Source organism: Muntiacus reevesi, chromosome 9 (assembly GCF_963930625.1).
Source record: "Muntiacus reevesi chromosome 9, mMunRee1.1, whole genome shotgun sequence".
NCBI lineage: Eukaryota > Metazoa > Chordata > Mammalia > Artiodactyla > Cervidae > Muntiacus > Muntiacus reevesi.
Window position 1 is genome coordinate 82,082,709 of NC_089257.1, and position 19,585 is coordinate 82,102,293.

Sequence of the window (19,585 nt, forward strand, 5' to 3'; positions counted from 1 at the left end):
GTAAAGTGGTAGTAGTGTTTGCATGTAACTTACAGTCCTCTTGCGTATATACTTTGTTATCTCTAGTTTAGTTATAATACCTAACACAATATAAACACTATGTAAGTCGTTGTAATTTTGATGTAAGTGCTATATAGATAGTTGCCAGCAAGTGGCAAATTCAGGTTTTGCTGGTTGAAACATTTTGGAATTTTTTTTTCTTCAAGTACTTTCAGTTCACAGTTGGTTGAAGCTGATTGAGGATGCTGAACCCGTGGATACAGAGTCAACTGTATTTATTCACAAATATAGCACAGACATATATGCAACTTTTGTACATTTATGAGAATGATTTGGAACAAATATCTTAATATTTGTAAATATCTAGACCAGAGCTAAACATTTTAATATTCTTTAGTTTATTCAATGTTTGCTGACTACCTCTGAGGTGATCAGCTCTGTGGCCATCCCCAGTGACCTGCTGGTGAAAGAGTAGTCAAAACTTTTTCCTCATGGAGTGTACAGACTAAAGGATAAACTGGGAGCAATATCTTTTCTTTAGGATAACATGACTTAAAAAAGGCTTATTTCAGGGTGATTAGAGGTTTGCTCGGAGAAGGCCATGGCACCCCACTCCAGTACTCTTGCCTGGAAAATCCCATGGATGGAGGAGCCTGATAGACTGCGGTCCATGGGGTCACACAGAGTTGGACAAGACTGAAGTGACTTACCAGCAGCAAAGGTTTGCTGATTACTTTATGTAGGGGGATTCCCAGGTGGCGCTGTGGTAAAGAATCCAACTGCCAATGCAAGAGACACAAGAGATGCATCCCTGGTTCAGGAAGATCCTCTGGAGGAGGAAGTGGCACCCCATTCCAATATTCTTACCTGGAAAATTCCATAAACAGAGGAGCCTTGTGGGCTACTGTCTATGGGACTGCAATAAGTTGAACATGACTTAGCATGCACACACACAAGCTTCCTTATATGGAGCAAAGGGAAATTTTAGAAATTGGTAAGTCACTTGTGCTAAGCAAACCAGAGGTGATTGGTTCACCTAGGCCTTATTTTCCCGAGAGCCAGCATGGAAACTTAAGTTTTGGCTTGCTGATGTGGAGTTTTGCACATTTAGCATGGTTCAGTCTCTCAGTCATGTCTGACTCTTTGCGACCCATGGACTGCAGGACAATAGGCTTCCCTGTCCATCACCAACTCCCGAAAGAAAGAAAGAAAGAAAGTGAAGTCACTCAGTCATCTCTGACTCTTTGCGATCCCATGGACTGTAGCCTACCAGGTTCTTCTGTCCATGGGATTTTCCAGGCAAGAATACTGGAGTGGGTAGCCATTTCCTTCTCCAGAAGCTTGCTCAAAGTCATGTCCATTGCATTGGTGATGCCATCCAACCATCTCATCCTCAGTCATCCCCTTCTCCTCCCACCTTCAAACTTTCCCAGTATCAGGGTCTTTTCCAGTGAGTCAGTTCTTCGCATCAGGTGGCCAAAGTACTGGAGTTTCAGTTTCACCCTCAGTCCTTCCAATGAGTATTCAGGACTGGTCTCCTTTAGGATGGACTGGTTGGATCTCCTTGCTGTCCAAGGGACTCTCAAGAGTCTTCTCCAACACCACAGTTCAAAAGCATCAAGTGATCGGCACTCAACTTTCTTTATAGTCCAACTCTCACATCCATACATGACTACTGGAAAAACCATAGCTTTGACTAGACAGACATTTGTTGACAAAATGATGTCTCTGCTTTTTAGTATGGTGTCTAGGTGTCATAGCTTTTCTTACAAGGTGCAAGCGTCTATTAATTTCATGGCTGCAGTCACCATCTGCAGTGATTTTGGAGCCCCCCAAAATAAAGTTTCTCACTCTTTCCATTGTTTCTCCATCTATTTACCATGAAGTGATGGGACTGGATGCCATGATCTTAGTTTTCTGAATGTTAAGTTGTAAGCCAACTTTTTCTCTCTCCTCTTTCACTTTCATCTAGAGACTGTTCAGTTCCTCTTCACTTTCTGCCATATGGGTGGTGTCATCTGCATACCTGGCATTATTGATATTTCTCCTGGCAGTCTATATTCCAGCTTGTGCTTCATCCAACCTGGAATTTTGCATGATGTACTCTGTATAGAAGTTAAATAAGCAGGGTGACAATATACAGCCTTCATGTACTTCTTTCCAAATTTGGAACCAGTCTGTTGTTCTAGGTCTGGTTCTACATGTTGCTTCTTGACCTGCATACAGATTTCTCAGGAAGCAGGTCAGGTTGTCTGGTATTCCCATCTCTTGAAGAATTTTTCAGTTTGCTGTGATCTACACAGAAAAAGGCTTTCATGTAGTCAATAAAGCAGACATAGATTTATTTTGGAAATCTGTTGGTTTCTCTATGATCCAGCAGATGTTGGCAATTTGATCTCTGGTTCCTCTGCCTTTTCTAAATCCAGCTTGAACATCTGGAAATTCATGGTTCATGCACTGTTGAAGCGTGGATTGGAGAATTTTGAGCATTACTTGGCTTGCACATGAGATGAGTGAAATTGTGTGGTAGTTTGAACATTCTTTGGCATAGCATTTCTTTGGGATTGGAATGAAAGCTGACTTTTTCCAGTCCCGTGGCCACTGCTGAGTTTTCCAAATTTGTTGGCATATTGAGTGCAGCACTTTCACAGCATCATCTTTTAGGATTTGAAATAGCTCAACTGGAACTCATCACCTCCAATGGCTTTGTGCGTAGTGATGCTTCCTAAGGGCCACTTGACTTCGCACTCTAGGATGTCTGGTTCTAGGTGAATGATTACACCATTGTGGTTATCTGGGTCATTAAGACTTTTTCTGTATAGTTCTTCTGTGTATTCTTGCCACCTCTTAATTAGGTCTTGCCACCTGCTTCTGTTAGGTCCATACCATTTCTGTCCTTTATTATGCCCGTCTTTGCATGAAACGTTCCCTTGGTATCTAATTTTCTTGAAAAGAGCTCTAGTCTTTCTCATTGTGTTGTTTGCGTTGATCACTATTTCTTTGTGTTGATCACTTAGGAGTGCTTTCTAATAAGCCTTGCTATTCTTTAGAAGTCTACATTCAGATGGTTATCTCTTTCCTTTTCTTCTTTGCCTTTTTCCTTTCTTCCTTTTCAGCTATTTGTAAGCCCTCCTCAGACAACCATTTTGCTTTTTGCATTTTTTTTCCTTGGGGGTGGTCTTGATCGCTGCCTCCTGTACAGTGTCACGAACTTCTGTCCATTATTCTTCAGGCACTCTGTCAGATCTAATCCCTTGAATCTATTTTTCACTTCCACTGTCTAATCATAAGGGATATGATTTAGGTCATACCTGAATGGTCTAGTGGTTTTCCCTACTTTTGTCAATTTAAGTCTGAATTTGGCAATAATAAGTTCATGATCTGAGCCACAGTCAGCTCCTGGTCTTGTTTTTGCTGACTGTATAGAGCTTCTCCATGTTTGACTGCAAAGAATATAATCAATCTGATTTTGGTGTTGACCATGTGTTGATGTCCAAACGTCTTCTCTTGTGTTGATGGAAGAGAGTGCATTCTCTTGGCAAATCTGTTAGCCTTTGCCCTGCTTCATTTTGTACTCCAAGGTCAAATTTGCCTGTTACTCTAGGTATCTCTTGACTTCCTACTTTTGCATTCCAGTCCCCTATAATGAAAAGGACATCTTTTTTAGGTGTTAGTTCTAGAAAGTCTTGTAGGTCTTCATAAAACCATTTAATTTCAGCTTCTTCAGCATTACTGGTTGGGACATAGACTTGGATTACCTTGATATTGAATGGTTTGTCTTAGAAACTAACAGATCATTCCTTCATTTTTGAGATTGCACCCAAATATTGCATTTCAGACTCTCTTGTTGACCGTGATGGCTACTCCATTTCTTTAAGGGATTCTTGCCCACAGTAGTAGATATAATGGTCATCTGAGTTAAATTTGCACATTCCAGTCTATTTTAGTTCATTGACTCCTAAAATGTTGATGTTCCCTCTTGTCATTTCCAGTTTGACCACTTCCAATTCACCTTGATTCATGGACCTAACATTCCAGGTTCCTATGCAGTATTGTTCTTTACAGCATCAGATTCTATTTCCATCACCAGTCACATTCACCCCATGCTTGTTTTTGCTTTGGCTTTGTGGAGTTTTGTACAGGTGACCCCATTTTTGGCCTAACCTGGTTATTTTAACCAGCCAAAGAACCAGAGATTAGAGTACGAAACTTGATTTCGTAGCTTTCTTCCATTCTTTTTGACCTGTTTATGCTTCTATTTCCTATTGGTGAAACTTATTTATTCTCTAGATATTCAAGTGCTAACCACATCTACATGACCATCTATGGGTTAAGTAATTTATATTTGTTCTCCTTGGGTGCAGGTCTGCATACTAAGTTGCTTACATTGAGTCTGACTCTCTGCTATCCTGTGGGCTGTAGTCTGTCAGGCTCCTCTGTCCATGTGATTCTCGAGGTGAGAATACTGGAGTGGGTTGCCATTTCCTTCTCCAGGGGATCTTCCCAACCCAGGGATCAACCTCATGTCTTTTAAGTCACCTGCTTTGGCGAGCCATCTGGGAAGCCCTTTCTTTGGGTGACAAACATTAAATACCAGTTACAGTTCAGCCGCAATTATGTCAAATGCTATAACTGCAAAATGCACTATGCTAGGAGAACATATTTAAGATAGACCAGGGCTGAAAGTGAAAGAGGAGAGTGAAAAAGCTGCCTTGAAACTCAACATTCAAAAACTAAGATCATGACATCCGGTGCCATCACTTCATGGCACCGGAATAGATGGGGAAACAGTGGAAACAGTGAGAGACTTTGTTTTCTTGGGCTCCAAAATCACTGCAGATGATGACTGCAGCCATGAAATTAAAAGACGCTTGCTACTTGGAAGAAAAGCTACGACACACCTAGGCAGCGTATTAAAAAGCAGAGACATTACTTTGCCAACAAAGGTCCGTCTAGTCAAGGCTATGGTTTTTCCAGTAGTCATGTGTGGATCTGAGCACCGACAAATTGAAGCTTTTGAACTGTGGTGTTGGAGAAGACTCTTGAGAGTCCCTTGGCCTGCAAGCAGATCTAACCAGTCCATCCTAAAGGAGATCAGTCCTGGGTGTTCATTGGAAGGATTGATGTTGAAGCTGAAACTCCAATACTTTGGCCACCTGATGCAAAGAGCTTACTTATTTGAAAAGACCCCAATGCTGGGAAAGATTGAAGGCTGGTGGAGAAGGGGACGACAGAGGATGAGATGTTTGGATGGCATCACTGTCTCAATGGACTTGAGTTTGAGCAAGCTCTAAGAGTTGGTGATGGACAGGGAAGCCTTTCGTGCTGCAGTCCATTGGGTCGTAGAGTCAGACATGACTGAGCGACTGAACTGAACTGAAGTCTGGTTAGGTGAGTAGGAAGATGAAGGAAAACCATTCTAGGAAAGTGATTTTTAATTCAGTCTTAAAGTAGCTGAAGGGGAATAGGACAAACACTTTGAATCTAGGGAAGGGATGAATAAAGGTCTAGGGAAGGAAAGGAGACAGCCAAGGGGGAAAAAAGGTTACGCCTTTTGAATGTTATGGGCAGGTAGACAAGACCTAGAAGGCCATTGCTTGGCATTAATCAGAGAAATGACATTGTATTTGTATTTAAAAAGAACTCTGACTGCCATAAGGCTGCCCCAGATGAACTTTCTTACAATGTTGTACTTGGCCATTTCTCTGGATTTACACGCAATAGAAAATGTTACAGGGAAGAAGAAAATGTGACTCCGTGTTGCTTCCTGTTGCTTTTGTTATGGTGTCTATACGTAATGTTCAGCCTCGGGGAACCATGCCCCTGTGCCTGAATGGTGAACCAAAGTACCTTTGTTCAGGGAACTAGCCTGACCCTGTCGACTGCTGCAGGGCTGTGAGAAAGAAGAGCTTAACACATCCCTATTCCAAGTCTGCCCATTCCAGGAGATATTTGCACAATTAATGCCCCTTTAACTTTTCTTCCTTACCTCCTTCCCTCTCTTCTCTGTAAAAGAACCTGGCATCCAGACCCAGATAAGATGGTTACCTTGAGATCCCAGTGTACCTTCTTGTCGGTCTGCTGGCTTTCTAAATAAAGTCATTCCTTGCTCCACTGCCTCATTTCCAACTTATGGGCCTGTCTTGCAGCAAGCAGAGCTACTGTGGACTCGATAACTCTTTGTTATGGGCATGGGAAACTTGCCTTTAGAGCTTAACAATGTGAATACTTGGTTGGTTTGTTTTAAGCACTTGCACTGAGCCACAGAACCAGCATTGGAGTATATTTCTTATATTTTAAGTATGAATAGAATGGCCTTGGTAAAATGACCTTGGAACCATATGCTTCATTTATAATTTTAAGTCTGAAGGAAGGCATACTCTTGATGACATTTTCATCATAATTTTTTGCATAATAACAGAAATATGTTTTATTGCATGTTGGTAAATATCAGGTATCAGAAAGGTAAGCCGTGGCCCATGTGTGTGGTGGGTGCATAGTTTGCACTTCTATTGGTTAAATTTCTGCTTTGCTTAATACAGTTTATCCACTGTGTAAATTCTGCATCCACTTTGAAAACAGCTTTTGAAAACAATATTGTGTCACAGTTATCTTCTTGGTGTAGAATAGTTTATATCTTTCTATTTGGGAGCTGGATTTCTTTAGTTCTAGGATAATTCTTGTTCCTTCTTTATGTCCATGTGAGAGTGGGAAATTGGACAAGCTATTTTTAGTACTTTTTTTTTTTTTTAATTTTCAGAAAACCCTACTTCTGACAAATGACAGTCTGGTTTCTTAGAATCCCAAGCTTAGTATCTTAGAGTAGAGAGAGACCTTGGAGAATATGAGAGCTAAATTTCATGTTGATTTAGGTGAAATGATTTTATTAAGTCACACAAGTATTAGAACCTTGATCGCCTGGCTCCTAGGTAATGCAGTTTGACTCTGAATTTACTTGTCCATTCACTCAGTAATGCACGTGTGCTTTGTTAGACACTGTTTGGGTGCTGGAGACACATCAATGTGCCAAACAGAAAAATAAAAAATCCCCACCCTAATGGGTTTGCCATTTGTCAGAGGAGTTAGATGGTAAAATATGTAACTTTATTATATATTAAATTCAGCCACAAATGCTGTAGCAATACAGAAAGAAAGGAGATTGCTTAAAAGTTTTCTTCAGTATTTTTAATATACAGATACCTAATTTTAAGATAATGATTTTACTATAAACTGCCTGTAAAATGAACCTCATTTTACCCTCTATTCCCTGCATGATCAATAAAATTTACATGACCATGTGAGCATTGACCTGTTTCTAGATTTGAACCAATTGGTGCAAAAGGCATAAAGGTGCCTTCCTAACTGGAGTACAAGGATTGATTTCCAGAGACTATCACAGAGACTGTGTTAGCCACATAGTCTCAAGTTTAGTTTGCATGTCCTCAGGAGACACTTCAGGCTTGATTGAAGCTGCCCTTATGAGAGGTTTATTCTGGATTGAGTATATGTGATAAATTATAGCACGGAAGTCTTGGCCAGTTCAGAGCTGAGTCAGAGATTGCCTTCATCAGCATTTTTAAATAGACCAAGAGAGAACCTTTCTAAATGTGAATGAAATCGTAAAAGTTACAGGTCAGTTCTGACATGAAAGGCTTGGAAAGGCAGAAAGGCAACGGTTCTGAAGACTGTCAGAAATAAGTGAGTTAGAAGGCACGGTATGGGCACTCAGAGGCGAACGGAAAACTCACTGACAGAAGACAGGGCCAACACAGAGCGATGGACAGAGATTTGGACTAAGGGAGGAAGAGAGCAAGAAAGCAGTTAAATAACAGCCTATAAAGCAAAGAAAAGCTTGCCCTGGATAGCTGCCAAGGAATATGTGGCTGGGACCAGAGCTAATCCAGAGTGATCGCCCAGTCACTGGGAGGCTTCAGGATGGGTGCCTAGTCGTGGTTTGGAGGGCTGTAGAGAGAGAAGTTTGGGGCCGTCCTGAGTCTTAGGACGCAGACACAGTGTGTATTTTCTCCGGAACAGTGAAGGCTGCGAGTCTACTTCTGCCATTGAAAGTACAGATCTGCTTTCAAGGACAGCTTTACACATCTTAGTTTAAAAAATTACACACACATATACATATGTGTATACTGCTTTCTATTTAAATATATCTTAAACCCTTAATTCCTCATCCAAAGCATGCATTCCTCCCCAACCCACCAAAGTCAACAATTGTCAGCTGCCTACCATCAGAGTCACCTATGGGGAGTCTAGAATGTTGATTCTTGAGCTCCACCCCCAGATGTGAACTAGGGTAGAATCCCCTGGGTTGAGAGTTTAGGAGCCTTTCATTTTATGGAGATACTTAGTGTCTTACGTAGCCTGTGGAAACCACTACTCTACACAATGTACGTGTGCTTTATACCGAGGGAGGGAGGCACAGCTGGGGAAGGTGCTAAAACTGGGAAGAAGTCTGTTCCAGAGGTGTGCTCTGTGGGTCCCCAGACCCTTAATGCCCAGCATTCTGCCCCTGGAGCCACTGAGGCCGTAGAAGCCATGTGTTTGTGGGGAAACCTGGTCATCTGTTGCTCCGTTTTCCTGCACAACCTAAAAAGAGTTTTGGTTTATGCAGACAAATTATCTACCTAACTGCCTGTCTATCTTAGAATGAGAGACAGTGTTCATGGGCTAGTGTAGATGCTGTGCAGATTTCCCGGGGATGAAAAACACAATCAGCTTTTCACATTAAAATCACATAGAAGATGTGGGTTAGTTTGTGTTCATATAGATATTGGATTCTTTAAAATTCCCTACTAACAATATTTTCTGAATGTAAAGAACCTTCTCTGATACATACAAACATGAATAGGATCTTCCTATAGCCTTATTAAGCTTAGAAAATAGAAGGAGGTCAAAAAAATAGCTTTATGATACAATCACTATAATACTCAAGAGAATGTGCTGAGTGCTTTAGGTATAATAGTAACAGAAATGCTGTGAGATCACCAAAGCTGAAAGAAGGGATGTCAGAAGATGCTCGGAAAGAAGCTGTTATTTGAACTGGGTCCTAATGTCTAGGTAAGGGACAGCTTGGGAAATGTGTATTAAAGGAAAGACATGGAAGTGGGATACTATAGGAATTTTCAAAGTTTCAAAGTCCTAAGTTAGAGATTAGAAGTAGTAACATCTCAGGTAACATAATTGGAAAGGTACTTATTATGGCCGTGTCATGGAAGCCTCAAATCATTTGAAGCCTCAACACTTTGGACTTGATTCACTCATTCGGTTTTTGAGTTGGATAATTACATAATCAGAGGTGCCCTTTAGGAATTTTATTTTGACCGTTAGTGCATATGGTGAGTTAGAGCTGAAGGAGCTGGAAAACCAGTAACCAGGCTGTTGTGATAGCATTGCAGAGATGAAGTGTTACCCTTACATGGGCTTGGGGACGCATAGAGGAGAGAGCACCAGCCTTTGGTGACGGAATGTGTGGCAGGAAGGACTGAGGGTAACCCATCACTTGAATTACAGAAGAGTTGCGTCCATTTATATGTTTATATGTGGCCAAGGTTCCTGGGGGTGGAGCAGAATTATGAGTTAAGTTTCAGTACAAGTTAAGTTTTGAGATTCAGACAAAATTCCTAATGGAAATTCCGAGGATGTATAATTGGATTTGTTAAATTTAGAACAGTGAGGTGGTGGTGTGGGACTCTGTCTCTAGTAGAGGGACATTGTGTAAGTTTCAGGTGAGCTAATTTGAATTTAAAGTTCAGCTCTGCAGGTCACTAGCTCCATGACCTTGCATACTATTTAACCTGGATATGTCAGTTTAATTATTTGAAAAATAGGAGAATGGTTGTAGAAGATCTGGGAGTTTTAGTTGTGAATGCCTCCTAGGGTGTTCTGAGGATTAAATAGCTGTGCACCATGCTGGTGTGGATACACAGTCTCCTGTTTCCCCAGCCCTGGCTTCCAGCTCCTTCTCCTTCGTGAGGATGGGCTTCAACTGGAGTCAGTTTGGGGACTAGAAGAAGGAAAAATAGCTTGTGAGGAGAGAAGGGTGATGGTGGGGAAATCAGAGATAGGGAGACAGAAAAGTATAGCTGAAGATGGAAAATGGTGAGACCAGAGGCTTGATGGAGAGCTGTAAACTTTTTGAGAGGAAGAGGGCCCCTCCTCTGAGATAGGCGCATTGAGGAGAATGAATGGAGACAGTGTTGATCAGAGAAGCAGGAGGCCAGGCCATCTGGTGTGAGCGAGGGAAGTTTGGGGCTGGGCTCTTGAGAAAGGAGAACATTCTTCTTAGATAGCCACTGTGGGAAATAAGATTAGGAGTAAACTAGAGTTGAAGAAGAAGACTGCCAGGAAGCAGAGGGGTTAGATCGCTTGACCTCTTCGTGTTCTTGTGGGTGTGTAAATGACAGAAGCAAGAAGGTCATTGGGGGTTAAGAGTTAAGAGGCTTTGGAGGAGAGAGGTTGCATGGTGGATGAGGACGCAGATGTCCGAAGCTTCAGTAGGTGGTGGCGGGAGGTTTGGGTGCAGAGGAGGAGGATGGCGGGTGTGCTCCAGGCTTTGTGGAATGTGAAGTCGTGTTGGGAGGTCAGTTCCTGACAGCAGGAAGGATTGGAGGGGGGCATTTGGTGTAAGTGCTTGTTTGTCAGCAGCAAGTTACTGACTTAAAGTTCCCTTTAAGCCAGGATACTTGGCGCCTGATTATTCTCTGAGCACAAATAGCTCTGGCTCTGTTTGCCTTTAGAGATGATAAGCCGGTTATTTCCTGTAATGTAGCTGGGTAGTAGGCTGGCACTACCTTTTATCCACTCACCTCCTTTGGCAATAATGATTTGCTGGAGGAGAACAGACTTTGGAATCAAACAGTCAGAACTGAATGCTTGCTTCTCCACTTACTAACTGTCATATCATCGGGCAAACTACGCCAGCTGATTGCCCCTTTCCTCGTGTGCAAAATGAAGATAACGCTTGCTTCCGTACCTCATATCATTGAGTTCAGCTCTGCCCGTCATGAGCTCCATTCAATGACACAGTTTATGTAGCATCTCTGCCTCTTAACAGAAGCGCTCCAAAGTTGGGAGTGGTCTACATCTTAGGAAAATGCTTTCTGAATCAGAATTTATTTTGGCTTTGGGAAACAGGTCAAACACCACAAAACAAGAGCTAAAACAAAGTAACATCAGAATTGCGCAGTTCTTCATTTTTTAACTAACATGCGTGCCTGGAAAGAAAACTAAATGAATATATGTGACTTTTAGACTATGTTAGGCACAACAATGTTTATTGTATCAACACAAAATCTCTAGTTAAAAAAAAAAAATCTTAACTAGGAATCAGATGAAGTAATGAGTGGCATGATGAAGTCGTGAGAGAAAGCAGCTGGAATCAAATTTTGGAACTGTGCAAGTGAAAGACTGCCTTTCTGTATTTGTATGTATTTATTTGCCAAAACTTGGACTTATGTGAATTATTATTTACTTTATATCTAATTATTATTTGCTTTATATCTAAATGTTACTTACTTTATATCTTGTTATATGAAATAACAAACCCTATCTATATATCTACATCATCTGTCTGTATAGAGAGAAAATATTAGAATTCTCAAACTCCTGGTAGTTTGACAGTTGTAAAGCAGATCTTACTAAAAAGTCTTATTCCTATTCAGAGAGACTGTATGAAGGACTAGACTATGTCTAGACTATGTATAGTCTAGAATTATTTCTGTGCATCCATTGTGACTTTCATCTTGGCATCATAATTCTCCTGTATTTTAGTCGTTATCTTAACAATCTATAACAGTAGTAGCAGCAGTAGCTTTCATTTGTGGGTGAAGCCCCTGGCTTACAGGAGGTACTGTTCTTCTTTTCAGTTTAGTTGTTAAACCAGTGGGGAAAAGAGAAGCCAGACTGAGTATCTGGTTAGACCAGAAAAGAGTGAAAGATTAACAGTTTGGCCACAAGTTTTGAATCTCAGCCCAAAGGTGCAGTGACAGTTCATGTTGGGACCCATATTGATCAAAGTCTACCAGAGGTTAGTGCCTGGGGTCCCGAGGAATGTCTGAACCCAAGTAAGGAGGGAGGCACTAGGATCAGGAGTCCGGAATTTAAAAAGAGACTGTATTACTGGTTATAGCCCCTGCAAAAATCTGGGTACTCTGGTAGAGAATCAACAGAAACAAGAGAAAGCAGAAAGCAATCACTTGATATTGAGCCAGTGGATTCCAAAGTGAGGATTCTGCCCTTGAGCCTGTTCGGCATCTGCATCGGCATCCGAGTGCTCCCCAGGTGGGTGATAGCTCAACTGATGGTGGAATGGAGCAAGTGGAGAAGCAGAGACAAGGTGGTTCCTAACTGTGCAGAGTCCTGGTCAAACAGATAGAAGTTTAATTTTATGTCTTCATTTGCAGGCTCTGCACTTCTTCCTGTTCTTTAATACTTAATTAGAAAACTACACAGTGATAGTAATTTCTTATTACTAAAATAATATCTACTATGCTTTTCTAACTTGATACATCTCATATTTACTGAAGCCTAATTCACTTGAATACGATGCTACACAAGGATGCATTGGTAGGGTGTATTGATAAAAGAATTTAAATGCATGTTTAAATTAATTTAGAGGGGCTTGTTTTCAAGGTTAATCTTGTTTTTTTGATGTGTTTGGCAATTAAAGAAAACACTAACCTCCTGGAGGACATTGTGGAGAACCTAGTTCAGTTACCTCAAAGAGAACTAGTATGCTTGTGTTTCCATGAGACCTTGGATTCCACAGGCCTGTGAAGCTCTAGAAAAAAGATCAGTTGCTCTGAATACTGGGGCATATTATAGTGACCTGCCAGAATTCCATAGTGGGCCTGTGACTTTTTTTTCTGTTGGTTTAGGAAGCAATTTATTGGCTTTGCAACTAGGCATCCTTGGAGCTTGAAGCCACAAATGGAGTGGAAAAATCTTATTTGATGTGTGGCTTTCAGAAAAGAATAGCTAGAATTTGTGGTTGCAAATAATGCCAGTATTGCAGACAGAGCGGACAGCCCATCAGTAGGGATATTAATTGTTACACTATCCGGTGGGAGAATCGGTGTCATTTTTTATATCACTCTGTCTGTTTTGCAGACACAGTATTTATTATTCAGACATACCACAGACTGCCCATGCTGCCTGCTCTGGTTATGGGTTAAATAGTTCCTGAACCAACAAAACTTTCCATTGAATACTTCAGCCAGTATTCTACCTTTGATCTTTTTAGTGTTCAAACAATTAAAACTCCCTCAGTGGGAGTTCCAGCCGTGAACTGCTGATGTGATAGCCTGTTAGATCTTTGCATGCTTGTGTAGTGCTGGGTGTCCCTTGGCTGTGTAGGTTGATTCTGCTCTAATTTTTCTCCATGTGGCCCAGAAGGATGTGATGGATTCACCTGCTTTGGCTCACAGCCTCAGCTCAGTACTGATGCCTTGCTACTATTTTTCATGAAAAGTCGGTCCCAGAGAAAAAGCTTGACAGAACCCACTCACACCCAAATAGAAAAGTCAAGTGACTATTGGGACGTCATCTGGACTTACAAAATGTGATTGCTTTGGTTCAGTCTGACTTTTATAGACTTCTACAGGCTTTCATGTTTTCCTTTTGGTTTATCCAAGTCTAAATCCTACTGCTAACCCAGTTCCCTCTATTCATCAGCATATCTGAACTTCATAAGTGATTTGCTCAGTCTAATAAAGTGAGAAAAATGTGTTGTGGACATAATTCTGTATGTCACTGAATTTGTGATCAATTCCTTGGTGTTTTTGTTTTTGAGTATGTGTTTATGTTGTTTAGGTTTGAGGAAAGACTCCTAGAAGAAATACTTAGCACATCATTGTCTGACTATAATATAAATGTTGATTAGATGCAGGAGAGACATGCTTTTTCATTTCTCCTAGCTGTGAAGTCTGTAAAGCCCAAGCTGTTAAGTTGTTGAAATATTTAATAGAATATAATGCTTAGTTTTTAAGGTAGTGGAGTTTATATCAACAATGAACAAGGACTAATTTTCTTTATTCTCACTCATTCTTACTCCCAGACTCTGAACAGGTTTTCCACAGTTTAAAATAGGAGGATGAATTTAAGCTTCTTGAAAAGAATGTTAGGAAATAGATATTTTAGATAGTTTATAAATGTTTCAGAATTTATGGTATTAGTAAATATAGAAGCCATTATCACACTTCTTCACCATCTAGGTATAATTCAGCTGTTATCTTTGTGAATGTTTATGCTCTTGGGACTGTCATAAATGCATCTGAGTAATAGATTTCTTTTGTTCCAAAAGTGTTTTTCCAATATCACATTGTAGAGATAAAAAGGAAACCTATAGCAGTGTTCTTGACCTCAGTAATTTTTTGAAAGTTAAATTTTATATATAAAGCTATATTTTGATTGCTTTCCAGTAATCTCATAGTGCAGATGGTCAGGGAGGGGAAAGATTATTACTGGTGAATACACCCAGGAAAGCTTCATGCAGGTGGCAAGAATGTGAATAGCTAACATAATTTTCCAGCCTGTGGCCTATTCTTTTCATAATATTTTATGAAGCCTAGAATAAGTTGGTATGTTTCTCCTTATAGAGAAAATAGCTGGTGGGAATATTTCCTTAAATCCATCTATCGAAAGCCCACTGTGTATTAAGTATTGTTTTTGGAATATTGCTCTCACTAAATCAAACTCCTATCATACCGCCTAGCTATGGTCAGAATCTATAATTGCAGGTGTGTGTGTTCTCAGTAGCTCAGTCACGTCTGACTCTTTGGTACCCCATGGAGCGTAGCCTGCCAGGCTCCTCTCCTCATGGGATTTCCCAGGCAAGAATACTAGAGTGGGTTGCATTTCCTTCAGAGGATCTTCCCAACCCAGGGATTGAACCCAAGTCTTTGAGTCTCCTGCATTGGCAGATTCTTTACCACTGTGTCACAGAACCAGCTGTTATATTCAGTGTTAGTTTGAACCTCCTAAATCAGATAATGCAGCATTTTTTATTTATGTGGATATTAAATTAATAAAATATGGGGCATCGCAAATAATTTATTATAAGAGAAATATTTGGGTATCAGAAATTTGCATGTAATAAAAAATATTTTCAGAGTTTGCTTAAGCAAAATCTTAGAAAACAGTGGCTCAAGCAGTCACAAAATCAGTAGCCATTTTGTATAAGACCCTGTGATGAGTGTTGGAAGAGTCATTTTGTATATGTATTGTGCCCAGGGTCTGGTGGAGAAGGTTTGTTTTCGTGGTTGCTTAAGGCATTTGTGGGTCCCATGCATTGGAGATTCTAATAACTGGCTTCTAATCTCAAGATTCTTGCTGGAGTACACTGGGCAGCTTGGATCTGCCTGATTTGTGTCAGAGGTACCGGTTAGACTTTGAGAGTGGGGCAGGCAAGTGACTGGCTAGCCATTAGCCCCTTCTCCTACAACCCAGTTTACGTGATAATACTCTGAGTTGTTTTATTCTTGCCTTATAAGATTGTTAATTCTTGTTTTCATTCTGTGGTATATTGTACTTAGTAAACTGCTAATGTGATACTTCGACATCATAAATCTAAAGATTTAGGGAAAACATTAGCTATAGGTTTACAGATTAGCTGGCCACTGCCCCTAATTCCTGAAATACATTACTAGTATTTAGTATTCCTGGGCTGTTCATTGTCTTATAGAACAAAAGATGAACCTGAAAGCTTCATTTAGACCAAGAAACTGTTTGATTTTATAGAACTAGGACTATAATCTTTAAAGAAAACCATCTTAGTTTAATTTTTATGAAATCATTTCCCTGAAAAAAATCAACTGAAGAAAAAGAGGGAACAAAAGTTATTGTCTAACTGGGGCAGACCCAGAAAACTGCTGGAAGTCGAGTAGTTTTTGTTGTGAGGAGCCAAACATGCAGCTGCTTTCACAAGTTAAGATTTCTCTTCCGACTATCTCGTTATAATCTACTGTTATTGTACTGAGTCTATAAATAGTATTTATAAGGGAAGCAGACCAGAAAACCGTTCAAGTAAAGTATAGAACGGCATCATTAAGTTTCGAGGTGGAAATACAACAAACTGAGAACTTGAGTTTCCGTGTGTGTGTGTGTGTGTGTGTGTGTGTGTGTGTGTGACCCCATGGACTAGAGCTCGCCAGGCTCCTCTCTCCATGGAATTCTCCAGGCAAGAATCGAATCCAGATCTTCTGCACTGAGGGCAGATTCTTGTAAGCAAAATCTGATTTAAGACAACTCCACAATTTTTGAGTAATAGTTACCTTGGGGAAGTCTTTGGGCTTCTGAGTTCATCATTCTGAAATACACCCCGGGACTACTAGGGCATGCTACATGGGGTGGTGAATGTTTTCTGGGTTGACCAATTGGGAGTTTCTGGTGTATCCCTGGTGGCTCAGATGGTGAAGAGTCTGCCTGCGATGCAGGAGCCTTGGATTCCGTACCCGGGTTGGGAAAATCTCCTGGAGGACGGCATGGCAATCCACTCCAGTTTCCTTGCTGGGGAATCCTATGGACAGAGAAGCCTGGTGGCTACAGCCTATGGGGTTCATAGAGTTGGGCACGACTGAGTGACTAATACACACACGTGTTCCCCTGCCAGTCTAACATTAAGTTATTGTCTCATGTGTTTCAAAAATACCTGCTTATCAGGCTTTGGTGTGCTAGATATTTATTTAACCCTTTGAGAAAATTAATAATACATGATCTGTGCCCTCCTGTGGTGTTGGCTAGTAGGGAAGTAAAGCATTTTTATCTGCAATTTTGTTTGAGAAGTTACAGATTTATTTTCAGCTTAACGAAAACAAGCAATCTCCGTTTCTACCAGTCCCTGCCACTAATTCCGCAGAAGGTCTATTGCAGGAGAGTGGGGTGCTAGAAGATGGTCATGCCCAGGTCTCGGGCAGGTCCCTGAGACGGGCTGCCCAGTGAGGGTCCTTGGCTTCCATCAGGAAAAATTTCAAGGGCAAGCCTTAGTTAAGTGAAAGCACACTTACTTTGAGAGATATACACCCCACAGGCGGAATGTGGTCTATTTCAGAAGGCAAGATTTCCCCAAAATGTGGAGTGGTTAGTTTTATGAGGTTGGGTAATTTTGTAGGCTAACAAGGGGCAGGATTATTCTAACTATTTTGGGGAGGGCGTGGAGATTTCCAGGAATTGGGCCGCTGCTTGCTTTTTGGCTTCAGAACTGTCATGGTACCTGTGGGTGTGTCACCTAGCATGCTAATTCATTACAATGAGGATATAATGAGGCTCAGGGTCCCCTGAAAGCTAAATCTTCCACCATCTTGGAGTTAGTTGGTTTTAACCAGTTTTTGTTGTATCCTGTTCTTAATGACTCTGTCAGTGTTTATATTTCAGTGACTTTGTACATATTACTCACAACTCTGTTATTTCAGCTATTTTGATCATGTTAGCTGTATCACTTTGCTTTCCCGGGAGTCAATACAGTTGTTCCTTGGTATTTGGAGAGGATTGGTTCCGGTACCCCCGGATTCCAGACTCCTTGACTGCTCCAGTCCTTTATGTAAAATCCTGTAGTATTTGCATATAACCTGTGCATACCATCCCACACTATATTAAATCATCTCTGTGTTCCTTATACTGCCTAATACAGTGTAAATGCTATGTAAATATTTGCTAGCATGTAGCAAATTCAAGCTTTGGAACTTTTCGGAATGATTCCCCCCTCAATATTTTTGATCATTGACTATAATTGCCTTTGAGTTTTCTTTAAAAAAAAAAAAAAGAATGTAAATTTCTTCTCATTGCATTTAGATGTGTCAGGATATTGATAAACAGTTCTTTGTTTTCTTTCTCTGGAGATCTTTCCTGGAGCTTCTAACCTGTTGCTCCAGTGTAGACAAGAGCCTCTGGAAGTTTGGCACAACTGCTGTTCTGGAATGGCTTTGTACTGTCCTGAGAATTTACTTGCTTCTTTGATTTGCTAGAATTCCTGTCCTTTGCTCTTGTTTTGTTCCCATGTTTCAGTAGAGTGTGTTAACCCAATAACTTCTCATAAAAAGAAGCATATGAGGGTAAGGTTCTTTGTTTTTGTATGTTTCTGATACTTATTAAAAAGTTTGGGAGACACTGAGTTAAAAATTTGGGGTGAAAAGTGCTTCTTTTCAGACTCTGAGCTACTCTTTATATCTCCTCTTGTCCTCTCACTCAGGAGTATCTGCTGCCTCCAGTGTCTCTTGGCTTCTTTCTCTGTAGGCATGATGACATTACCTTTCACCATCCAATCTTTTATTGGGCTTGTTTTTCCAGATTCTTCGACAGATCTTCATTTGGCAGTAGATAGTTGCCAGATGGTGTTTGGATACTTTTTGTTTGTTTGTTTTTTACTGAAGTTACAAAATATAATATGTTATTGCACACTCCAGTTAAAATCATCTATTTGTATTAATAAAATGTTTTTCTCTTCAGCTTATTGTTGTCAAAACTGGGTTGTATTGTATTATAGTATTTAAAGGTATTTTTGCAGAAATTAAAATCACATTTTCTAAACACTTTAAAAAGTTACACTTAACTCTAAGGCCATTCATATGTTTATCAAATTAATCTGTCCTGGTAACTGAATAAAATACAGTGTGAAGTTATCATAGGGGTAGCATTTCAAACCAGTTTAGTTAATGTAAGCCTAGTAATTCTGATAAAAGAGAAAGAAAAAAATCCAAGTTTGTAATTTTAAATTCTTGAATAGAAAGCATTCTTATAAGCATTCGATAAATTTTGTTGATGAGACTCTTGATTTATTATCACTACTAACCTTCCTTTATTGTAAACTTTATGCCAGAATTACTAAATTTCTGATCTCACGGTATTTTTACTATCAGTGTGGATGAAGAAAGAGGTGTGAACCTAAAGAATAAAGGCATAGATGGGAAGAGTCTAGCTTAAATCAAAACAAAATTTGCATTCACTATTTCTTTTGTTAGTTTTGTACTCCCAACATTCTGACTTTACTTAATAATTCATATTAAGTATAAAGTACAGAAATTAATGTGGATGAGTTCATCTTTCACAGCACTGTGCATTTTTAAAGAATAAGCTGCTGTCACTTTTTTTATTTCTTCATTTGTCCTTCCAGAGTTTCTGAATACTTTGCAAACCACAGCAATACACTTTCAGTTTTCTAAAGTAATGCTTCTCAACTTTAATGTATAAAGGGATCACCTGGGGATCCTTTTAAAATTCAGATTCTGGGATGAGGTCTTAGCATCTTTATCTCTAACAAGCTCCCAAAATACTGATGCTGGTCATCCTCTGACCACTCCGACTAGCAAAGTTCTAAAGTACTTTGGATATGAGAGTAATACAGCAAGACAGAATACAGAATCCATTTCTAAGTATCTATAAGTGTTGAGCTTCTAGAAAGAAGTCAGTGGGAGACTGCATTACTGGCTGCTACTAAGTATAGTGAGCTTCCCTGAAAGCTCCGTTGATAAAGAATCCGCCTGCAATGCGGGAGATCCTGGTTCGATTCCTGGGTTGGGAAGATCCACTAGAGAAGGGATAGGCTAGTATTCTTGGGCTTTTCTTATGGCTCAGCTGGTAAAGA

The 19,585-nt window shown here is 40.2% G+C and overlaps 1 protein-coding gene across 2 annotated transcripts in view; it reads left to right on the forward strand.

The window, feature by feature from the left end:
- The window catches only part of ARHGAP42 (Rho GTPase activating protein 42), a 321,353-nt gene that overhangs the window by 91,374 nt on the left and 210,394 nt on the right, over window positions 1-19,585 (forward strand). The window lies entirely within an intron of this gene.